Genomic DNA, 14,096 nt, shown 5'->3' on the forward strand with positions numbered 1-14,096 from the left:
CCACAGTATTGCACTATTGTAAATTACCTTTAAGTGTATTTTTTAAAATAAAGACGTAAATTTAGCATGGACAGAAGCTAAAATGAAGAGTTGGAATTAAACCCCATAGGTGCATGCTGGGAGCATACTAATGCTTTTTTTCTTTTCTTTTTTACATACAGTGTTTTTTAAGGATAATGAGATTAAAGGCTTCATTTAGAGTTTTGTAACAAAGAAGAGGGGGCTTCCATGCCCCCTTTAAATGCTGAGTGAATAGAAATTGCTGCCGGGGGGACACAGAACAAAAGGGTAGTCCCAACCCTTGATATAGACCAACAGATGAAAAGATAAGTCCCCTAGGGCGCAGAAAGAGCAAGTAAATACAAGGTATATGTGGTATCAGTATAAATGAATAATAGTCCAAGAGCATAAAGCTCAACATGTAAAAACCTTTGCTGGGTTTGGTTGCTAGTGGTCTTAATACTTAGAAGTACAAGTGTAAATACAGCTTCAGTAAAGACAGTGTTTATTGCTCATACATACAGCAGACAATATACATAGCAGGTACCTTGCTATTGAACTAAACATACACAAGGGTAATGTTAGTAAACATAAATTCCAAAACTTGATAAAGGAATCAATGCAATATCATGAACTACAAGTAGCAGTAGAATAAAAACAATCAGGTATCTAACCGCCCGGTTTTCGGATATATTGAACACCAAAGATAGCTTGTTGTCCTAAAAAATTAAAGTCTCTGAATGTCTCTGGGGCAGAAAGATGGGCCCCGTGTATAGGAACAGAAATTCCCTGGGCATCCAATAGCCATCCGGTGGAGCAGGTATAGCCAGTCCAGGAAGGCAAGTTCGTGGTGTAAAAGTATGGGACTTACCCTTAATAGGGGAGATGTATAGGTCTCTTCCAGAATATCAACTGCAACCAGCAGCGTGTGTAATGGTGAGGCAGTGAAGAACCTTGCAGTGAGTGTAGAGCGGAGAAGTCGCGGCCTCGACTAGATCCAACTGCGCATGCGCAATTTATGTTTACCCTCGTGTATGTTTAGTTCAATAGCAAGGTGTCACGGGCACTAGGAGTCTTTACCCAGGGATCACCAGGTGATAGGCTTACCAGAGCAGTATAGGTGGTAATATGGTACTCTGGTAGCAGGGTGATCACGGAACAGGAAATAGCAGATGATGAGATGCTCAGGAAAGTCTATGACTAGCAGCACTGGCAATATGGAGGTAGTAATACACGAGGAACTGTATGGACAAAGGACACGTGAAGGTAGTCAGTGGTCTGCGGTAGCAAGTTGTACCACTGCTAAGTGAGGAGGAATGTCCAACAGAAACGAGGAGGTGATGAGAGTCAGCGGTCTGCGGATAGCAAGTTGTACCGCTGTCTGAGTGAAGGAATGGAATCCAAGTGGAGGTATCCGGGGAGTCAGTGGTCTGCGTTAGCAAGTTGTACCACTGCTATGTGAGAGGATACTGGAACAGGTGAAACTGTAAACAGGAGTCAGTGGTCTGCCACTAGCAAGTTGTACTACTGAATATATATGTGAGGAGGTGCACGGGGAGAGACTGCAACACAATATATACACGGGCACCTTGACTTTGATCCACAGTAATATGCACAATATAAATGTATAAATGACTGAACAACACTGCCAATATAGAAAGTCTCTTGAAGTAATCCGGCATGAGATAACACAGTCAATGATGGCAGTAGAGTCAGCAGATAGTACACTCCAGAGGAGAACCAACACAGTCAATGATGGCAATAGACTCAGCGGATAGTACACTCCAGAGGAGAACCAACACAGTCCAGCAAGGTATGCAATACACAGCACAGTCAATGGGAAGTATGCATACCGTGGTTCAGGAGAAGGCAGTCAGACAGGAGTGCAGAGATACCTGAAGGGCAGGAGGCCAGCAGGATACAAGTCCCTGGATGGGTGAAGCAGGGGTCTAGCAGGTGCAGCGCACAGGTAGGTAGACCAGCAGGGAACACAGGAAGGCGTGGAGAGCGGATCAGCAGTAGATGGATGAGTAGCGCTGAGAAGTAACAGCAGCGGGTCTCTGCGGGAACACGGAGGTAACCAATAGCAACCAGCAGGTGCAGTAACGATGGGACACCGGAGCAGAGTTGAACTGGAACAGATGATCACGGAGAGTAGCGGGTAGCAATAGTGGCAGCAGACTCAAGGAAACACGGTAGAGTAGACAAGGACTGAAGACTGAAGCGCACAGAGGCAGCGGATAGGAATCAGCTAAACAGTCACGATGAAACACAGACGGGTTGCAGGTTGAAGACTGTAGTACACGGAGGCAGCGGGTAGGAATCAGCTAGCAGTCACGATGATGAAACACAGACGAGTTGCAGGTTGAAGACTGTAGTGCACGGAGGCAGCGGATAGGAATCAGCCAAACAGTCACGATGATGAAACACAGACGAGTTGCAGGTTGAAGCCTGTAGTGCACGGAGGCAGCGGATAGGAATCAGCTGGCAGTCACAATCATGAACAGGTGAGTGGATGTGGTTGAAGCCTGTAATGCACGGAGGCAGCGGATAGGCATCAGCTAACAGTCCCAATGATACATGGTAGAGTTGAAGTGATTAGAAGACTGTAGTGCACGGAGGCAGCGGATAGGAATCAGCTCACAGTCACGATGATACAGTAGATGGTAGAAGTGGTATGGGAACCACAGTAGCAGAAGTGGTTTGGAAACCACAGAGGTAGAAGTGGTTTGAAAACCACAGGAATCAGCAGGGCTGAATAAACAAGGAAACACAGGAACACCTTCAGAGACTCATGGGGAATGAGACTCCAAGATCAGGCAACGTGGTGTTGACCACAGGTGCTTAATATAGGGAGGTTGCCTGATCTGCCAATTAAGTTAAAGGAACATACACTGGAGGTATAGAAAGGGCTGCGCATGCGCAGTCCCTCAGGATGGAGGACGGCCACGGTTCCTAAATGTCCGGGAAGAAGCACTCACAGTCCGGTGAGTGACAGTACCCCCCCTTTTAAAGGTGGGCACAGAACGCCTGGAACCGGGCTTGTCCGGATTTTTGGAATAAAACTTCTTCAGAAGGGCAGGAGCATTAAGATCTTCAGCTTTGATCCATGAACGCTCTTCAGGACCAAAGCCCTTCCAATGAACGAGGAAACGGAGGACTCCTCGCGAAATTTTTGCATCCAATACCTCAGTAATCTCGAAATCCTCCTCCTGATGAACTTGAACTGGCTGCGGTGCTGAGGAAGGAGTCGAGAAACGGTTGATGATAAGAGGTTTGAGCAAGGACACATGGAAGGCATTGGAGATCCGAAGATTCTTAGGAAGAAGAAGTTTAACACATACTGGATTGATAACTTGAATGATCCTATATGGACCAATAAAACGAGGGGCGAATTTCATAGATGGAACCTTCAAACGAATATTTTTGGTAGATAACCAGACACGATCTCCAATTTTTAGTGGTGGAATAGCCCGCCTCTTCTTATCTGCGAAAGACTTATATTTGTTAAATGTCTTCTTTAAACAGGTTTTGACCTGAGACCAGATATTTTTGAAGGTCTGACAAGCAGTCTCCACAGCAGGAACTTGGGTGGGCGGGAGGGCAGGAAATTCCGGAAAAGACGGATGGTGACCGTAGACCACAAAGAATGGAGTTTTGGATGATGACTCATGGTACATGTTGTTATGGGCGAATTCAGCCCAAGGGAGCAATTCTACCCAGTTGTCTTGGTTGGCTGAAGAGAACATCCTAATAAAAGTCTCAAGATCTTGATTGACTCGTTCCGTTTGTCCGTTAGATTGCGGATGGTAAGACGATGAGAGTGCTAATCGTATGCCCAAGGTTTTACAAAGGGCCCGCCAGAATCTGGAAACGAATTGTACTCCTCTATCTGACACAATCTCAGACGGACATCCATGGATGCGGAAGATTTCTTTAATGAAATGTTCAGCCAGAGTAGACGAGGAAGGTAAACCGGACAGAGGGACGAAATGAGCCATCTTCGAAAATCTGTCTACCACTACCCAAATAGTATTGTGATTCTTACTTGGTGGCAAATCAGTAACGAAATCCATACTAATATGGGTCCAAGGCTTGGACGGAATGGGTAGTGGTCGCAGCAACCCTGCTGGAGTTCTGCGGGAGGATTTGAACTGAGAACATAAATCACAGGAAGCAATAAACTCTTTGACGTCTCTCCTCATTGAAGGCCACCAGTAACTACGAGAGAGAATCTCAAAGGTCTTATGTTCACCGGCGTGTCCAGAAAAACGAGAGGCATGGAACCACGAAAGGATTTTCCTCCTCAGAGTAGGAGGCACGAGGGTCTTCCCAAATGGTAGCATTTTGGTGGATGAAGCAGCCAGAGAAATACATTTGGGGTCTAGAATAGCATGGTTGGGAACCTCTTCTACATCAGAGGACGTCACAAAAGCTCGAGATAGAGCGTCAGCTTTCTTGTTCTTAGCAGCTGGTTTGAAGGTTATAATTAATTCAAAACGGGAAAAGAAAAGAGACCATCTTGCTTGACGAGGGTTCAAGCATTGAGCAGATTGCCAATATGACAAGTTCTTATGATCCGTGAAGATCGTCACCGGATGGCGAGCTCCTTCCAACAAGTATCTCCATTCCTCTAATGCAGCTTTGATGGCCAGCAACTCCTTGTCCCCGATAGTATAGTTTTTCTCTGCGGGCAGAAGACCCCGAGAGTAGAAGGCACAAGGATGTAATTTTTGTTGCTCCGAGCGTTGGGAGAGAATAGCTCCTAAGCCCACATTAGAGGCATCTACTTCTAGGAAGAAGGGAAGTGTCACATCAGGTTGTCGCAGAATGGGAGCAGACGAGAAGGACTCTTTGAGGATTTGAAAGGCTTGGAGAGCCTCAGATGACCATTGCTTAGTATTAGCCCCTTTCCGAGTTAAGGCCACAATGGGAGATGCAATGGATGAGAAGTCTTGAATGAAGCGTCTATAGTAATTGGCAAAACCTAAAAAACGCTGGATGGCACGAAGAGTAGTTGGCTGAGGCCAATGTAGTACAGCATTTACTTTGTCTGGATCCATCTTCAGGCCAACTCCGGAAACTATATACCCCAAGAATGGAATCTGGGGTAACTCGAATGAACATTTTTCCAATTTACAGAACAACGAGTTTTTCCGTAGTCTGGAGAGGACCTCTGCCACATGTTGGTGATGAGAAGGCAGGTCCTGTGAGAAGATCAATATGTCGTCCAGGTAGACAACGACACATACATATAATAAGTCCCGAAAGATCTCATTGATGAAACCCTGGAAAACCGCGGGGGCATTACACAGCCCGAAGGGCATTACTAAATATTCGTAATGCCCATCTCTGGTGTTAAACGCGGTCTTCCATTCGTCACCGGAACGGATTCTAATTAAATTGTAGGCACCACGAAGATCCAACTTAGTAAATATCCGAGCTCCCTTGATGCGATCAAATAGCTCAGTGATCAGCGGAATGGGATACCGATTCTTGATAGTAATGGCGTTGAGTCCACGAAAATCTATACAAGGGCGTAATGATCCATCCTTCTTTTTGACGAAGAAGAACCCAGCTCCAGCGGGAGAGGTGGAAGGTCGAATGAACCCGCGCTGGAGATTCTCCTGTATGTACTCAGATGTGGCTTCAGTTTCAGGTAACGAGAGAGGATAGACCCGACCCCTGGGAGGAGTCTTGCCAGGTAGAAGGTCGATCGGACAATCCCAAGAACGATGAGGAGGAAGACGTTCAGACTGAGCTTTATCAAACACATCGGCAAATGAAGCATACTGAGGAGGGAGTCCCGGGGAGGAAGATGAGATGGAAGATTGCTGTACTTTAAGAGGAATAACTTGAGAGAGACAACGATGGTGACATTCAGGCCCCCAAGACGTAACTTGAGGGGTGCGCCAGTCAATCTGGGGAGAGTGACATTGAAGCCATGGAAGGCCTAAGACAATCGGACTTGTCGTAACAGGAAGAATTAAAAACGAAATTTCTTCATGGTGTAGTACACCAATCTGAAGGGTTACTGGAGACGTACTCTGGGTGATGAGACCATTGATGAGACGTGATCCATCTATAGCCGTCACAGTAATGGGTGTTTTTAAAGTGATCACTGGTAGGGACCATTGATTCACTAGTGATTTAGAAATGAAATTTCCTGCTGCTCCGGAATCAATCAATGCCTGTGACTCAAAGGATTTGGTAGCAAAGGAAATCGTAACATCGAAAGCGCAGACTTTTGATTTCATAGACAATGGAGAGGACTCCAGGGACCCTAACTTCACCTCTCCAGAACTAGTTAGGGCCTGGCATTTCCCGATTTCTTAGGGCAAGAACTGAGCATATGTGTGGAATCAGCACAATAGATACAGAGTCTATTCTTTACTCTTCGTTTCCTCTCTTCTAAAGATAATTTGGAACGTCCTATCTCCATGGGAATCACAGAAGGTGAAACTGGACGAAATTGAGGGTTTAAACGAAGAGGTGCTTTAGCAGAAGTTGTTTTCTCAGATTCTCTTTCACGAAATCTCATGTCTACACGATGGCAAAGAGAGATCAAATCTTCTAGTGACGAAGGAAGCTCTTGGGTAGTCAGTGCATCTTTAATTTTATCGGAGAGCCCCTGCCAGAAGGCGGCAACTAATGCTTCAGTGTTCCACTGAAGTTCAGAGGCTAAGATCCTAAATTGAATGACATACTGTCCTACTGTATGGGAGCCTTGTCGCAAACGAAGAATGCTGGAAGCAGCGGAGGTCACACGACCTGGTTCATCGAACACACTTCGGAACGTGGAAATGAATTTGGCACTATCTTGTAGAATTGGATCGTTTCTTTCCCACAGAGGGGAGGCCCAAGCCAGGGCTTGTCCAGAAAACAATGAGATAAGATAGGCCACTCTGGAACGATGGGTAGAAAAATTTTGAGGTTGGAGTTCAAAATGGACTGAACATTGGTTAAGGAAACCTCTACAAGTTTTGGGGTCCCCGTCATATTTTGACGGAGTAGGCAGGTGAAGCGTAGGAGCTGTAGACACCTGGGATGGCACTGGGGAAACGGAGGCAAGCACAGGAGCTTCAATATTAGCTGTAACAGTCTGTCCAGATGTTCCTTGGGAGGTTAACGATTGGTAACATTGAAGTAACAGCTGTTGGCGAGCATCCTGTTGCTCCACACGGCTGACCAGATGCTGCAGCATCTCCTTAGCGGTAGGTTCCGTATCTGGGTCTGTCATGGCCTGATCTTACTGTCACGGGCACTAGGAGTCTTTACCCAGGGATCACCAGGTGATAGGCTTACCAGAGCAGTATAGGTGGTAATATGGTACTCTGGTAGCAGGGTGATCACGGAACAGGAAATAGCAGATGATGAGATGCTCAGGAAAGTCTATGACTAGCAGCACTGGCAATATGGAGGTAGTAATACACGAGGAACTGTATGGACAAAGGACACGTGAAGGTAGTCAGTGGTCTGCGGTAGCAAGTTGTACCACTGCTAAGTGAGGAGGAATGTCCAACAGAAACGAGGAGGTGATGAGAGTCAGCGGTCTGCGGATAGCAAGTTGTACCGCTGTCTGAGTGAAGGAATGGAATCCAAGTGGAGGTATCCGGGGAGTCAGTGGTCTGCGTTAGCAAGTTGTACCACTGCTATGTGAGAGGATACTGGAACAGGTGAAACTGTAAACAGGAGTCAGTGGTCTGCCACTAGCAAGTTGTACTACTGAATATATATGTGAGGAGGTGCACGGGGAGAGACTGCAACACAATATATACACGGGCACCTTGACTTTGATCCACAGTAATATGCACAATATAAATGTATAAATGACTGAACAACACTGCCAATATAGAAAGTCTCTTGAAGTAATCCGGCATGAGATAACACAGTCAATGATGGCAGTAGAGTCAGCAGATAGTACACTCCAGAGGAGAACCAACACAGTCAATGATGGCAATAGACTCAGCGGATAGTACACTCCAGAGGAGAACCAACACAGTCCAGCAAGGTATGCAATACACAGCACAGTCAATGGGAAGTATGCATACCGTGGTTCAGGAGAAGGCAGTCAGACAGGAGTGCAGAGATACCTGAAGGGCAGGAGGCCAGCAGGATACAAGTCCCTGGATGGGTGAAGCAGGGGTCTAGCAGGTGCAGCGCACAGGTAGGTAGACCAGCAGGGAACACAGGAAGGCGTGGAGAGCGGATCAGCAGTAGATGGATGAGTAGCGCTGAGAAGTAACAGCAGCGGGTCTCTGCGGGAACACGGAGGTAACCAATAGCAACCAGCAGGTGCAGTAACGATGGGACACCGGAGCAGAGTTGAACTGGAACAGATGATCACGGAGAGTAGCGGGTAGCAATAGTGGCAGCAGACTCAAGGAAACACGGTAGAGTAGACAAGGACTGAAGACTGAAGCGCACAGAGGCAGCGGATAGGAATCAGCTAAACAGTCACGATGAAACACAGACGGGTTGCAGGTTGAAGACTGTAGTACACGGAGGCAGCGGGTAGGAATCAGCTAGCAGTCACGATGATGAAACACAGACGAGTTGCAGGTTGAAGACTGTAGTGCACGGAGGCAGCGGATAGGAATCAGCCAAACAGTCACGATGATGAAACACAGACGAGTTGCAGGTTGAAGCCTGTAGTGCACGGAGGCAGCGGATAGGAATCAGCTGGCAGTCACAATCATGAACAGGTGAGTGGATGTGGTTGAAGCCTGTAATGCACGGAGGCAGCGGATAGGCATCAGCTAACAGTCCCAATGATACATGGTAGAGTTGAAGTGATTAGAAGACTGTAGTGCACGGAGGCAGCGGATAGGAATCAGCTCACAGTCACGATGATACAGTAGATGGTAGAAGTGGTATGGGAACCACAGTAGCAGAAGTGGTTTGGAAACCACAGAGGTAGAAGTGGTTTGAAAACCACAGGAATCAGCAGGGCTGAATAAACAAGGAAACACAGGAACACCTTCAGAGACTCATGGGGAATGAGACTCCAAGATCAGGCAACGTGGTGTTGACCACAGGTGCTTAATATAGGGAGGTTGCCTGATCTGCCAATTAAGTTAAAGGAACATACACTGGAGGTATAGAAAGGGCTGCGCATGCGCAGTCCCTCAGGATGGAGGACGGCCACGGTTCCTAAATGTCCGGGAAGAAGCACTCACAGTCCGGTGAGTGACACAAGGTACCTGCTATGTATATTGTCTGCTGTATGTATGAGCAATAAACACTGTCTTTACTGAAGCTGTATTTACACTTGTACTTCTAAGTATTAAGACCACTAGCAACCAAACCCAGCAAAGGTTTTTACATGTTGAGCTTTATGCTCTTGGACTATTATTCATTTATACTGGTTCCACATATACCTTGTATTTACTTGCTTTTTCTGCGGCCTAGGGGACTTATCTTTTCTTTCATTTAGAGTTTTACACATTTTTGTAGCTTGAACGTAGATGTAAAAAGATGGCTGAAAAAATTGTAGCCCGGCATGTTTATTTTGAGTTGCATGTTAGATATAGCAAATTGAACACACTGCAGTATTTCAGCATCATGCATACACATATATGTACTTAATTCCTAATTATAGCATAGAGATGCAGCTTGTCATTGTTAGTTGCAAAAGTTGCATTAACCTGTTTGTATACAATATAATGTAATGAAGAGGCATACACAAGATAGAATAGTGTCTTGACAATTGTATTAATAAAATTAGTTGTATTTTCCTTATAGAATTGAATGAAATAAAACACCCCCATACCCACCATTTACCACTTCATAAATCTAATGGGAATCTTTTTTTGTGGTAGTAGTCCAAACGACAAATAAGAAATCCAAATAGATAGCCACATCTTGACATAATATAATGACACTGAATTAAGTACTATCAGCTTGATTGGTCAATACACAAACAGCCAATAAAATGTGGCTAGATAGTGCTGCTGGTGTCACATATCTTTAAACCAGGCCCCTTAAAAAAAATCTATCTAGAAATGCATCCAAGTGTACTTAGGTCTCATCTCCAGATGGCGTGCTGCACTGCATGTAAATGCCCGTACTGTACTCAACAGACTCCAGGCACAAGGAACCACACATGTAAAATATGCTCAAATTTAGAAATGGAAGATTTTGGTACGTATATACAGCATAGAATTATATGTTTTAAATCCTAAGAGTTGAGCTTACATAAAACTGTAAATGAGGCAAATGTAATGATTTCCGGCAGCTTGATTTTATGTCATGCATTTATTCAGCACTTAAAACTGTATAAAGGAATACATAATGTGCTTTATTACAGTGATTTTACAAACATAGTCACTCATGATGTAGGGTACTTAATTATTAACAAAGCTGATGTACTTTTTTAAATGAGACAATAATTTATAGGATTTTGCATTCAAATAGTTATGACTAAAATGTATATAATATGTATGCATTTTCAGTTATCATTGGATTACAATGTTTTAATTACATTGACTGTAAAAGGATATTCAAATATTTGTTGTCATTCTAATGTATCCAACTAGTACATTTTAAATATGGAAATTCACTGAGGAGTTGTGTAACTGTATAAAGACATGAAAATTCTGGTGCTTCATATATTCTAACAAGTTAACCCGTGCATGATACTCATGCATTTTTTTGTCAAATAATGTCAGTATACCAAATTTCAGGTCAATTGGATGAGCCCTTTCTGAGAAAATAGTTTTTTACACACACACACACACACACACTAACGCACGCCTCTACACATGTGTGTTCATGAGGTAAAATTACCTCACGAAAATGAGTTTGAGCCCTACCAAATTTCAGCCCTTTTTGATTTTTTTTCCCCACACACACTAAGAATTTAGTAGGTCAGTGTATAACTCTGCCCACCAGGTGGCGCTGCAACTTGGTTTTATTTTTTTTTCACACACACACAGACGCCACTAAGCATTTATATATTAGATAATATAGTACAGTTGGAAGTATGTTACTCCTGCTCCAATACCGACATGATATCAATAAGCATTTAGACTAAATGCCACTTTACAGCCGTTTTTCAGTTTCATATCTTCATTTCCATGTAGCTAGCAAATATCTTTCAAAGACGAGGTAAAAACACTAATCCTGGCCACACATATGCCAATAACGTTGGCCAGTTTGGAAATTTTTTGAGAAAATTCTGATATTGCCATGTGTGTGGGCTGCACACATGGGCTGCATACATTTGCTTCATTAAATCATGGACAGGTATTATTGGGCTGGTCTGATTAAAACTTAACAATTGATGACCAAATCGTTGTTGTGTGTGACATCAGACACCAGAATGTACATGGCCACGTGCAGTTGTTGAGCTAGCCACTAAACATTGGAGTTTTTGCAATCTTGGACTTCTTTGTTAATGGGCAAAATGGCCACCCATCCAATTGTTTGGTGACTGTGGAGAACATCCACATTTGCATTTGTAGCCACTTGAAGCTAAAGAGGAAGCCATTAATTGGCACACCATAGTCAGAGTTTTATGTTATATGTTTGATTTCAATGATCACATGTGCTTCTAAAACCATTTTTTTACTGTAGATTCAGCTATCATTCTCACCCTGTCCAGCTATACTATAAAAACAACCCTAACTATGAATCTCACAATATGTTTTTTTCATACTTTCTAATAAAAATTAGAAAACAGTGCCCTATTTGTATGAAATGCATGTGATTGAAAGGTTGCTTTTTCAGTACTGGTACCAATTTATCTATAATGCACAGCATTGTAACTAGCACAACATCTCTTCAAGCAAGCTGCTAATAATAATTTTATCAATAAAATGCATTTGTACAACTACTTGTCAATGTTTGTCTTTTTTACATTGATGTTTTACATTGATGTTTTGAATGAAAATACTGTTGAATATCAATTTTGTAAATTAAACATTATATAATCTTCTATTCACATCCTTTCCTTAACAAAAATATTGAAACTGTGTTCTATAACAGTTTGACTAAAGTCTGAAATCCATAGTACATATTGTGTGAGCACAGGGGTAATATAATTTGCTGTCATCATGGCCCTTCCATGTGCTTTGTTTTACCACGTGATAAAATGGTGTCTAGAAGCATGTATAGCAACAATCCTCTATGCCCCTCAAATAAATTTTCTTCGTCTTTGACACTAGAAGACCACACTACATGGACAAAAGTATGTTAACACCCTTTCTACTTTCAGTCACACCCATTGCTAACAGGTGCATAAAATAAAGCATGCAGCCATGCAATCACTATAGTCAGACAGAAATAAAATGGTTCAGTGACTTTCAACATGGCACTGTCATAGGATGCAACCTTACCAACAAGTCAGTTTGTCAAATTTCTGTTCAGCTAGAGCTGTCTTGGTTAACTGCAAGTACTGTTATTATTTGGGGAACTTTAAAACGACAATGTCTTTAAAGACAAAACTTGTTGACCAGTCTACCTCATACAAACACAGTAATCCCTAGGTCTTCAAAACACTTTCCTATCCTGGTTCTCCTCCTTTCTAATCGCGCTTTCAGTTATTCCTCTGGATTCCCCTCCGCTCCATTTCCTTTATCAGTTGAAGTACCACAAGGCTCAGTGCGAGGTCCTTTGCTGTTCATTATTTATACCACTTCTATTGGAAAACTGATAAGCTCCTTTGTATTTCAGTATCATCACTATGCTCGCCGGGCGCGTGGCAGAGAGAGGTCAGCATCCCGGCTGTTGCCCAGGCAACCGGGACAAGGAGGCAGAAGTGATGTCCCAGTCGTCATGGAGACGACCGGGATGTAGACAGGCTGTGGGCAGTGATTCACGGCAGCCAGGAAAACTGCCATGGCTCATAACAGAAATCAGCTTCCACTCTTCTTGGAAGGCTTTCCACAAAATGTTAGAGTGTTTCTGTGGGAATTTGTGCCAATTAATTTTGTAGAGCATTTATGAGGTCAGGCACTGATGTAGGACGAGAAGGCCTGGCTCGCAATCTCCATTCCAGTTCATCCCAAAGGTGTTCAATGGGGTTCAGCTCAGGGCTCCCTGCGGGCCAGTCAAGTTCTTCCACACTGAACTCATCAAACCACGTTGTTGTAGTCCTTGCTTTGTGCACTGGGGCACAGTTATGTTGGAATAGAAAAGGGCCTTCCCCAAACTGTTGCCACAAAGTTGGAAGCATAGCATTGTCCAAAATGAGTTGGTATGCTGAAACATTAATATTGCACTTCACTGGAGATAAGGGGCTTAGCCCAAACCCTTAAAAACAGCCCCATACCATTATCTCTCCTCCACCAAACTTCACAGTTGGCATGGTTTACAGTCAGGCAGGTAACGTTCATCCAGCATCTGCCAAATCCAGACTCGCCCATCTGACTGCCAAACAGATAAGCGTGATTCGTCACCGCACAGAACACATTTCCACTGATCCACAGTCCGGTCTCTGTATTGTATGACCGCCTTACAATACAGAGAGCATTCTTGTTACCGTAATACAGATACCATCCTAGTAACCCCATATAATACAAAGAGCATTTTTGTGACTGCCTCACAATACCACCCCCCTAATCATGAATGAACCCCTCTTCAAAATTGTTAACTCCAGGATCATCATAAAACCCCTATCAACATTAACTCCCTCATCCAGTTTATTCATTAATTCCCACATCATAAATTAATTTCATTCATATTCATTAAACCCCCTCATTATCTTTTTTTAGTCTCATCAAAAGACTGTATGTGTGTGCACAGAGTGTCTATCCCTGTATGTGTGTGTCCAGTGTATATACCAGTGCATGTATGCCCAGTATCTGTATCTGTGTGTGCATTCTCAGTGTGTGTAAATGTAGTTTCTGAAAAATTACTTACCATAAGATGTCCAGAAACAGTACAGCATGGCCTCAGTGCAGAGGAAGTATCTGGATTCTGGAATGTTGGGGGCCCTATTTTGAAAAAAAAAATTGGTGCATGAAATTTAGAAAACTAATAATTAGCCCCAACAATAAAATAATAGTATTCCTATTGAATAAATTAACCTATTCCCCCCCCCCTCCAAACAGCCCCAGCAATAAATTAAATAGCATTTAGGTTTAATAAATATA

The sequence above is a fragment of the Mixophyes fleayi genome, chromosome 3 (genome assembly GCF_038048845.1).
Source record: "Mixophyes fleayi isolate aMixFle1 chromosome 3, aMixFle1.hap1, whole genome shotgun sequence".
In the NCBI taxonomy this organism is placed as follows: Eukaryota; Metazoa; Chordata; class Amphibia; order Anura; family Limnodynastidae; genus Mixophyes; species Mixophyes fleayi.